The 12,013-nt window shown below is 35.8% G+C and overlaps 1 protein-coding gene across 1 annotated transcript in view; it reads right to left on the reverse strand.

Annotated features, from left to right (window-relative positions):
- Positions 1-11,920, reverse strand: part of FBXO8 (F-box protein 8) — a 44,339-nt gene extending 32,419 nt beyond the window's left edge. Inside the window, exon 1 of the mRNA XM_039243220.1 lies at positions 11,674-11,920. The gene's annotated coding sequence lies outside the window, so the exon portion shown is untranslated. The remainder of the gene's footprint in view (positions 1-11,673) is intronic.
- Positions 11,921-12,013: the final 93 nt, after the last annotated feature.

A 12,013-nucleotide genomic window follows, 5' to 3' on the forward strand; every position in this document is an offset into this window, starting at 1 on the left:
ATCACAGGAAGAATAATTCTGGAAAAGATTATGAGTGGATGCTGTATCTAGACTTTGATAAAGAATGGAATATGTATAGTGTCTTCCAAGATTCTTCACATATTACTCATAAATTACAAAAAAGTATGAGGATTGTATATAACCAAATGATCAAAATTAACATTTATCAATAACAGACAAAGTATTTCATGTGCCTCTGGCCCTAATACACTGAAAAGGACATGGCATCAATTATGCAATATTCCTGCCAAAAATGTATGTGTTCACTGAATCTAACCATGAGGAGTATCAGAGAAAAACAAATGGAGTCTATTAAATGATAGAACTTTTCTCTTCAAAAATGCCATGAAGTCAAAGAAAGGCTGAGGAACATAACAGTTCAGGGACATTGTTGGGTTAACTGAAAAACTAAACATATGGACTAAAGATTGGATAAAATATTGTTATCAATGTTAAAGCTCCTGAATTTGATAACTGTACAGTGGCTCTGTCATAGTACATTAGTGTTCTCTGGAAACACACTTCAGGCATAACATACTCAACGTAGTCTCAAATGGTTCAGAAAAATAGTAAAGTCTATCTCTGTAAACAGAAATTTGGTGTGGAATCCAGGCATGTGAATTTGACAAAACTCTGTTTGATATACACTCAGTTTAAAAATTACTGCTCTGGATTTTACTGTAGTACAGATGGGAAACTATTAATCAGGAGATAAATGCCCAGAATTATGGATTAACAGTATTAGGAGACTATTATCAAGGAAAACACCCAAACAAGCAAGAATTATTTTTGCCATTTTTGGGGCGCCTGGGTGGCTTAGTCGGTTAAGCGTCCGACTTTCGCTTAGGTCATGATCTCGCGGTTCGTGGGTTCGGGCCCCGCGTCGGGCCCTGTGCTGACTGCCAGCTCAGAGCCTGGCGCCTGTTTCAGTCTGTGACTCCCTCTCTCTCTGACCCTCCCCTGCTCACGCCGTCTCTCTCTCTCTCCTAGAAATTAATGAAAAAAAAAAAGAATTATTTTTGCCATTTTTGAAAGAAATTTTTATTTTAAAGAATGGAGGGGGCGCCTGGGTGGCTCAGTCGGTTGAGCGTCCGACTTTGGCTTAGGTCATGATCTCATGGTTTGTGGGTTCGAGCCCTGCGTCGGACTCTGTGCAGACAGCTCAGAGCCTGGAGCCTGTTTTGGATTCTGTGTCTGCCTCTCTTTCTGGCCCTCTCCTGCTCACGCTATCTCACTCTCTCTCACAAATAAATAAAACATTAACAATTAAAAAAAAAAAGAATGGAGAAAATATTTTAAAGAGAGTAGGAAAAAAACCATCATTTTTATCTCATTTTGTGCTCATATTTAAGACTTGGCATTAATGGCTGTTTTCTCTCCTTCTGTACATAAGATTATGCGGGTAATACTCAATAATGTAAATATTACACAATATATTGTTTTTATACTATAAAACACTTTAGTACTTTCTCTGTGCTAACTACTGTGTTAAAGCTTTCATATGTTATCTCATTTTAATCCTCACAATAATCAAAACAGGTAGAGATTATTGTTCTAATTTTATAGCTGATGAACTATCACCCAGAGAGGTTAAGTATCTTTGCCCAAGATCTCATAGCTGGCAAATGTAAAATTTAGGATTCAAGCTTGGGTCTATCTGAGTCCAAAGCTTTTATTCCTAACCACCAAACTTTATGCCCAGAACCGTCAGAGCCCACAGATGGCAAAGGGAATCTACCATCTGTTTCTTCGGCACTGGCTCTCCTCTTTTTCCTGTCCCTGCTTATTACCTTCATTGTTGTTCCTGGCTGCGGCATTTCTCATAGGCTTTGATGAGAAAACCAGTCTGGTGAAAACTCCCAAACAGAATCTGATTCACCTCTCCTCTGTGGTCCTCATTTTCCTCATCAGTAACATCACGGATCATTCTTATCCCATGGGACTTACAGGGTCTAACATTTAGAGAACCTAGCCCATAGTCGGTAATTCAGAGTAACAGGTGGTTTTGCGGTCATTCTTTCTAACCTTTAAAATGATAATCATACGTTACTTTTCCCATTTCAAATGAACCTGATTATTTTGGATTTAATTACTGAGTAGTTAGAGTCCTGCTTCTAAATGTCATTAATTTAGGATGTGAGAAATTTGGAGAGATGCCATTTACCTCTGCTAGGTGAATATATAAAGTAAGAAAAAGATTCTAACTTTGCTTAGATTGATACACTGTATATAAAAACAAAGTTTTGACAATTAAGGCCAAGTACTTAGTCATAAGTCAGTGAGAACAGAGATACTTTTTTTGGCAGTTAAGTACTACCATCATCTTTAATCACTATCAATGTTTCCATATATGGGAACTTTTAAGACTGCATGGGAAGATTCAACATGTCAAAGTCCCTTTTGGTAGTACTACAAAATAAATCTGTCAATTATAAGAGGAAATTTCTGCCATAGATCTTTAGAACATCAATATCACAAGTAACCTAAATTTTAAAGAACTTTGTGAATAGCGTGGTAACTTATTTGATCTTTAAAATTAATGTTACAATTGTTGAGATTCATATTTGTATGCATATTTCTTAATTACAGAATACTAATATGTATTCAAACATGTTCGTTAAGACAATACTTTTGGAACAACCTATCATACTGTGTTTTTTTTTTCAAGTTTATTGTATTTAATATATTAAAAGAAATAAAATTTTAAAAATGTATACATACCTAGTTTTATCGTGCTGTTTCACCGCACTTTGCGATACTTAGTTTTCTACAAATTGAAGGAATGAGGCAAACCTGCATCAAGCAAGTGCATCAATGCCATTTTCCCAGCAGCATTTGTTCACTTTGTGTCAGTGTCACATTTTGGTAATTCTCACAATGCTTCAAACTTTTTCACTATCGTATTTCTTATGGTGATCTATGATCAGTGAATATGAGTCACTGAAAATTCAGATGATGGTTAGCATCTTTTAGCAATAAGATATTTTCTAACTAAGGTGTGCACATTTTTTAGATATAATACTATTGCACACTTTAATAGACTACAGTACAGTGTAAACATAACTTTTATATAAATTGGGAAACAAAAAAATTTCTTTGATTTGCTTTATTGTGGTATTCTGTTGATTGTGGTCCGGAGCCAGACCCTCAATATGTCCGAGGTAGGCCTGTATACAGGCAATCCTTGCTTTGTATAGCATCGTGCTAACTACTGACAGTGACCATGGGACTGTGAAAAGCTCTAACATGCACATTTCAGTTACAATGGTACCATGCAGAGTAAGAACTGAGTATAAGTACTAAGACGAGGAATTGATTCCAAACAATAGGCTACATGGATAAATCCAGTACCACAGTGCCTTATCCCTATAAAGTGCTCAGTAAATATTTGTTGAGTGAACAAATGGATGAGTGGTATGCAATAATAAAAAACTAAATTAGATGAACCGACTTAAACTTCGCGTATCTCTTAAAAATTAACTCAAATTGGATCATAGACTTAAATGTAAAGCATACAATTATAAAGCTTTTAGAAAAATTCATAGAAGGGAATCTTAAGGATCTAGGACTAGGCAGAGTTTTCAGACTTGACATCAAAAGCATGATCCATAAGAGTAGAGACTGATAAAGTATATCTCTATAATCAAAAACTCTTCCTCTTTGAAGGCCTGTGTAAGGAAGATGGAAACACGAGCTATGTAGAGACTGAGAAAAAATATTTGGAAACCACATCCTGACAAAGGACTAGTAGGAGTAGTATCTAGAATAAACAACTCTCAAAACAATTTAAAAAAATCAAACAAGTCCATTGAAAAAGGGGAAATGGATACTTTGCCAAAGAAGATATAACAAATGGCACAGAAGCCAGTGGTAACATATTCTACATCATCACCCAGGAGGGAAGTGGGTCTAACCGTAAGAGGGCAGTATGAGGGATCCCTGTGCTGGTGGAACTGTTCAGTATCTGCACTGTGGTACTGGATGGTTGAAACTGTGAATAATTTCAAATACCTATTTACACATGGGAGTGAAAACAAAACTAAGTTATATGAATAAGACGGACAGACTGTATTCATATCACTGTCTGGTCTGTGATAGTATGGTTCAGTTTTGCAAAATGTCCCCATCCATGGAAACTTGGCAAAGTGTATAAAAGATCTCTCTGCATACCTCCTACAACTGCACGTGCCTCCACAAGTACCTCAAAAAGGGAGAGGGCAAAATTGTACACTTAAAATGGGTGAATTTTATGATATGTGAATGATAAAGCAATAAACTCTTTAAAAAAAAAAAAGAATCAGAGAAAACTAATGCCTGCTTTAAAGAAAATGATGAAGGACACAGCAAGTCGTGTCATTTGACAAATAGTAACTATTTTAAATTTCAGGACATCCAACTAGTTTTTAAAAATCTATAACCTATGAATCATCTCTGACTTCATGGACTTTCCTACATGGTCAAAAGAAGACATGATCAAGGAACACAAATCCTGAAAGATATAAATCCTATGTTCTATTTACATAAGATACATCAATAATGGGGTAGAACATAATTGGGAAGCGGAACTTGGTGGCCCAGTGAGTTAAGTGTCCCACTTCGGCTCAGATCATGATCTTGAGGTTCGTGAGTTCGATTCCCATGTTGCTCTCTGTGCTGCTGACAGCTTGGAGCCCCGAGTCTTCTTTGGATTCTGTGTCTCCCTCTCTCTCTGCCCCTCCCTCTAGCCAAGCTCTGTCTCTCTCTCTCTGTCTCAAAAGTAAATAAATATTTAAAAAATTTTTTGAAAGAATTGGGCAAAGGTACAAATGCTTAAGAACTAGTATTTGTGTGACTCCTCCCTGGTCTAATAAAAATGTAAGTGCAAATTACAATAAAAATTGGCATAATTACTTATTAAAGATCAAAGTACATAAACTTAATTTGAACTGCTCCAAATAATCTTATTTCTAATATGTACAAATAATGACTATTTTTTAAAAGATTTTAATATTAAGTATCAAATACTATGATTTTAAAAATCAAAGTAAGTTTTGTTTAAATCTTTTTTCTTTTTTATTCTTAAAAACCCTTGATCTATTAAAATAACAACAGTGACATTAATAATACATACATTGATGAGTTATTTGGAAGAGCCTATTAAAAAAAGTTTTTAGGCCTCTTTGGTTTTAAAAATTTATTTCTAGTTTTATTTTGCTGAGATTAGAGAATGTAGGCTATATGATGTATGCTTGAGAGAAATTTGTAAGTTTTCTCAACACTGTTACAATGGAAAGTGAATTTAAAGTTACAGCTCCAATTATGCCATATGCTGTGTGACCTTAGATATTTCAAACAAGGTTTGTGAGCTTCTGTTTCCTATAAAATACAGGAAATCACTCCTGTCTATTCTACAGGATTGCTTTAAGTTGTAACTGAGGTGTGTGTGTGTGTGTGTGTGTATCTCAATGTGTGTGTATATACATGTATATTTATATATATGCATACTTTAATTGGTAAAGCAGTATGTAGATCATGACTTTTTTTCTAATGCAAAGATCAGAGAAACAACACTTTTCTGACAAGATTTTAGATGTAATTTTCTCATTTTTACCAAGTGAAAAACAGTTTTAGTCAAAACAGAGCACAATGGCACTTCCACCTAGAAGTCAGTATAAATTAATCACCAACTATACTAGTTCCCAACTCATTAAAGGTTATAAGAACCATAATACTTTTCTAGTCCAGTAGACGGCTACATTTCTAAGATAGTATTCCTGACTGACTGTATATGTAATGTCTTGTTCTCCTTTCAAAAGAGTATTTCCACAAAGGAGTAAGATTAATTTATTTTAGTAATAGATGTTGCTGTATCTAATATACAGCTTATCTGTAAAATGGTAAGCAGCTTTAATCAAAGCGTCCCTATGTAAAAAACATCAAATGAAATACTATTCTATAAGAAAAGGTTACTGAATTAGTGCTTTTAGTAATTCCATGGCACTAAACATTCAAATAGCACATGCTTTTGGAGATAATTCCAGATAATATAGAACATTCGGCTTACACATCATTTAGGTAGAAAATACACTGTGGAAGATGGGAAGAACAGAAATGAGTTTGAAGGCATCAAAAAAGCCTACTTCTTTAAATACTTTTGTTTGAAGCAAACCAATTCCATAGATTTCTTCCTGAGGAAACACTGCTAATCACCTGTTTGTGAAGATTGACAGGTAGATAATCTCATTAAAATAATTCACTATAGAAAGTTAGTTTTCTTCAACAATTCCTAAACATCTGACTAGTGGAATTCAGAAATAAAATATTTCCTATCTCAGATAAAGATCTAAAATATGTACCAGAAAAGGTATTTCTAAAATGTTAATCTTATTACAACTTAAAGGTGAGGAAATTCTATAGAAAGTTAGTTTTCTTCAACAATTCCTAAACATCTGACTAGTGGAATTCAGAAATAAAATATTTCCTATCTCAGATAAAGATCTAAAATATGTACCAGAAAAGGTATTTCTAAAATGTTAATCTTATTACAACTTAAAGGTGAGGAAATTCACTTTAATCTTTTGAGAAATTTAACATTCTTCAATTAGATAGTAACTACTAGAATTTGGTTATTTAAGGTTTTTGATTATGTTAGGCTATCATCTTTCAGTGATATCATGTGATACTACTCAATGGCATAAGAACATCAGAAATTCTGTGAAAAAATATTTTCTATAAGACATTTAGAATCAAAGTGGCAGCCCAGCTTTTATTTCTCCAATTCCAAAAGATTGGACCACCAAAGTAGAACACACTGGGTGGAGAAATTAAAAAGAAAAGAAAAAAGAGAAGGAAAATGTGATAACCAATCACATCCCTAAAGCTGAATGGCAACAACTGAGGAAAAGAAGGGCAGGTCCACAAGGAGGTCTTTCGAAGGAGAAAAGGGAAATAGCTAAGCATTAAGAGGTCACAAGGTACTTTAAACACATAAAAAAAAAAAAAAAAAACTCCACACTCATTAAATTTAAAGATCTGGTCTGCAAGAGCAGTTTTTTGTTACTAAAAGGCATACCATTTGTAGTTTTTTTTTTTTAATTCAAAAAGATTTACAATATTACTTTGGTTTCTGAAGCTTTTTTCCAGTTCTTTAATTTGATTCTATAATGAGGGCCACCAAGCGGCATCTAAACAAATCTAAAAATTAAAATGTGTCATTTAAATGTAACCAAAAAGAGCTGAGAATTTTAGCCTTATTTAATTTCTTTGGCTTGTTTTGCAAGAAATGTTCCACTGTTTTATTTTAGCCTTTAAGTAAAATAACTTCATCATATCTAACCTGTTTTAACTTTCAAATAAAACCAAGTATTATACTTCTCACCTGCAGTATTGTTAATTACACTGGCTCTTACTTGACAGCAGGATTTACTCCAGCCACTGAAATCAGCAACTGCCACAGCAGCATGTCTGACCCCCCCTCCCCCCGCCTTGAGGCACACCACGCTCCGTGCTCACTAACCAAAATGTCCACTGCTATGACAGTTGAGGAATTAAACATAACAAAACAAAAAACTAATTCTCACTGAATTGCCATTGTACAAATAAAACAAGAAATTAAAATACTGAGGGCTGCCTGAAGACAAGGAAAGACAGAAATGAGCTAAGAAAATATCTAGTAATGAAAAGAGACAGATAGAAAATATAGATTTATTCGGGCCCTTTCTCTTTATTAGCTGTATTGGAAAAGTCACTCAAATTTTGAGGTCTCTGTTTCCTCACCTGTAAAACAAGAGTTTTCAACCTGATGATCTATCTTAAGGTCTTTTTAGCTATAAAACTCTATGATTCTATAACAATGGGGAAAAAATCCTAAAAAATAAAATAAAATAAAATAAAATAAAATAAAATAAAATAAAATAAAATAAAATAAAATAAAATAAAATAAAATAAAATGAAGAGGTGATAGAGTGTGTGTAAAAGCATCTGTTCTTTCCACTCTTTTCCCATGTTCATAACTTCTACAAATCACTACTCAGAATGGGCAGATACAGATTCTCCTAATACAGCTCACTTGCTAAAATCTTGTTCCTTCATTCAGAGAGTTCATGAAATCCTGTGGAATCTATTCCTGAAAAACCACATGAACACAGAGCTAAACTTCCTTAACCTAATGCCTAAAACTGAAACCACAAATATCTTCCTTCATTTCTGTCACTAAAGTACTTGCCACAAATACGATGTAAACTTGTTCAAGCCAGGAAGTTTTAATTTTATAGATTCTATGTCAATAAATTTGCCAGAAAAACAAAATGACAAGGAAAAAACAAATGGGGAATGGAAATTTTGAGAAGTCAATATATTTCATTAAAATATTGCATTTGTGTTAAAATTATTAAGTAAATAATTCAATGAAAAAGCAACAGGAGTTGGATGTGTATTTACTTCACAGACTTCAGTATTAATGACTTTGATGCATTATCACAAGCCAGCCAAGGGATTAGCCTCAGTTTCCAAATTTGAATCAAAAGCCAGAATAAAGACAGTTGTACATAGCACTTGGTTAAGTACTGAACTATAAAACCAGAAGTTTGAGTAATTTCAATGTACTGCTATCAAAGAAGATAATCTCTTGGTGACTCAATGGTTTTACATTGTGAAATAAGGAAAATGAATATCTTTTAATCTACACAAAAGCACATTAAGCACACAAAAATTCCCTATAAAATCGATCATATACAAAAAATTATAATGCCTGTTTCAGCCTATTTAGCAGTTATTACTATAGGGTCTTCTGCAGATAGGAGTTTTCAACTGTATTATTTTCCCAAGCATCTGTTAAAAATTTTGCATATAAGAACCTAAAATCACATTAGTTAACTGGCTGTAACCTACAATAAATGAAATGTTAGCTTGACAGAGAATCCCAATTTAAAAGCCAAAAGTGGGGCGCCTGGGTGGCTTAGTCGGTTAAGCGTCCAACTTTCGCTTAGGTCATGATCTTGCGGTTCGTGGGTTCGAGCCCCACGTCGGGCTCTGTGCTGACTGCCAGCTCAGAGCTTGGAGCCTGTTTCAGAGTCTGTGACTCCCTCTCTCTCTGACCCTCCCCTGCTCACGCTGTCTCTCTCTCTCTCGCCTAGAAATAAATAAAACATTAAAAAAAATTTTTAAAGCCAAAAGTATATTTTTGAGATTTGACACATGGAGGCTAATGTGAAATACTTAAGGTACAAAAGATACATCTGAATTACACTTTACTACCGGGTAAGGATTTACAACATCTTTCAAACCTGGAAGAAGCACAGGCAATTTTATAGTAGATCACAGCCAAAAGAGTGTCACGACAAATCCTGAAAGCCTGTACCTTTAATTCCTAATAAGCTTATGTGATTCACTGACAAGCCTGAACCTTTAATTTCTAATATGCTTAGGCAATTAGGTTGTGCTGGTGATGTACAACCAGGAAATGCTGATAGAGGTGGTTGGTACCTGCCACCTAATAACGCTGAAAAACAGACCAGGTAAACACACTTCCATTCTCAGATTCACCTCTCCCATCCTCTCCCACAGAAAAAGTGCCACTAACTTGCATTCTTTCTATACCAGAAAAGTATACCTTTAGCTTTTCCTAACCTCTTTCCTCCTTCAGAGCTATCTTTGCTCACACTTATTTTGATAGTTTCAATTATATAAAACAGTAATGTGTAAAAATTACACAATCTCCAGCTGTAATATGCTCTGCTCATGCAGACCCTAAAAATACAGAGATTCCTCTCACGCATGTTGTCCATCATGCAGAATTTCCCAAGAAAAATAGTAAGCTCCTCTTCAGATACTTAGTAGGAAAAAACACAAAACAAAACTATTTTATCAGAGAGCTAATGCTTGCATAAATTTATTTCTTTACAAGTTGACATTTCTCCTTCTCTACTGCATTTCTCTTGGATCCATTTTTGCTCAGTAATTGCCATCTATTAACACTTCAATTTTTAATGTTTACTTACTTTTGAGAGAGAAAGAAAAAGAGAGAGAGGAGACAGAATGCAAGCAGGGGGAGGGGCAGAGAGAGAGGGAAACAGAATCTGAAGCAGGTTCCAGGCTCTGAGCTGTCAGCACAGAGCCCGACACAGGGCTCGAACTCACAAACCTCAAGATCATGACCTGGGCCAAAGTCAGACGCTTAACCGACTTAGCCACCCAGGTGCCCAGGATCCATTAACTCTTAAAAGTTATCAGCCAGGCTGTCTGTGTTAGGTAGCCTTGCGGATGGCCCCCAGAGATCCTTGCATCCTGGAACTGGTGCCCTTACATAATCTTCTCTACACTGACTTTTGGTTGGATTTACTGAGTCACTTCTACTTAATAGGACAGTAGTGATGAAATACCACTTCAGAGATTAGGTTATAAAAACGACTGACATTCTTGAGTGCTCTCCATTCAACTGCCCACCCTATGGGAAATCAGCTACCATCCTGTAAGGCAAGTCTATGGGAAAGGCCATGTGGTGGAGAGCCTAAGCCTGTCAACAGCCATGTGAGTGCGAGTATAAGCATGTAAGCCGACCCTCCTACCCCTCAGGGAAACCTTCAGATGAGATCAGTCCCCAACTATAGCCTGACTACAAACTCATGAAAGACCTTGATCTGAGAGGCTCTCCACCTAGCTGTAACCTAAGTTCTGACCCACAGAAACTGAAATAATGTTTATTCTTTTAAGCTGCTAAATTTGAGTAATTTGTTACTAAGCAATAGATAACTAATATAGTATCTCATCAGACAAAATATCAAGTTAAAGTGAATAAAATCAGCAAGTTTTTTACTCAACTTGAAAAACAGAATAAATTTTTTTCTACATTCTCAGATCTGCTCACTTTTGTAAGCCATTTTGTTAGGGGGGTAAAAAACCTCCTGTCTCATAAATATGGTTACCAAATCCCAAATATTAAAAGGAAAGCTGAAATGGAAAACATACATTTAATTTCACTTTGCAGTAATAAGATCATGATATGTTGAACTGGAGAGAAACAGCTAAGATCATTGAAAATAAAAATTCAACTTGTTAAAAACAAGTTGACTCCCTTATTAAATTACTAACCACATACAGAACCTAAAAATATCAAAAAAGTTCAACGAGGATCGGAATTATTTTATGTAATTTCACCTAATCATATTATATTGAAACTCCCACCATAAGAGAGTACAGATTAAAAACGTGCCAAATTTATAACACAAGTCTGACTGCTGAAGCAATTGGCAAATCCATCATAACCTAAACTAACAAGTGTTTGCATTCACATTACTAAAAAGTAAATAAAGAACAGAAGACTGTACCTATGCATTAAGAAACCACTATCTGAAAAAGCAATACTTGGGCTAAAAAAGAGTATTCCTTTCCATTTCTTGCATTTATTTCATGATGAGGCCGGGTCACCACCTGGGGTCCCAAGTTCACCTATATACTCCAGTGGGCTAGAAACATAAGGAACACACCTACTCCCGCCTCTTGATACGGATTCCACATTTTAATAAGCTATCACGGCTGTCGCTCAAAATGCTGTGCACGGCTATTGGTCCCAAAGTCTTGCTGGTTGGCAAGTTTCTGCCAACTGGCAAGCACCCGTTGTCTATTCCCGAGAAGAAAAGTAAAGGTATGCAGAGAAGAGAAGCAACTGCTCTGGTATATCTAGGCTGATGCTTGTACCTGAGCGACCTGCGATCCCACCGCCGCCGCGACGAATCGGTCTCTGGGCGGGGGCTTTTTTAAGTCACAAAGAAAATGGCTCAGCCGGGAACTGATGCCCAGGCCATGGAGTTCCAACTTTACTTGTTGACGCCGGTAGAGGTGACAGCAGTAAGAATACCAGAAGCAGCCCAGGATTCCTCTGAACTCAGCGCGCCTCAAGCTGCAGCAGCCAGAGCAGCGGTCTGCCCGACTTTTGACGTTTCCTATTGTTGCCGGAAGTGACGTTCGGGTTCTGAGCATTTAAAAAGAAGCATTTTTATCCCCGATGTTTATGATTCGCCATAGATTCCCTGTTTCT

This window comes from Hyaena hyaena, unplaced genomic scaffold, assembly GCF_003009895.1.
Source record: "Hyaena hyaena isolate Hyena2069 unplaced genomic scaffold, ASM300989v1 scaffold_226, whole genome shotgun sequence".
NCBI lineage: Eukaryota > Metazoa > Chordata > Mammalia > Carnivora > Hyaenidae > Hyaena > Hyaena hyaena.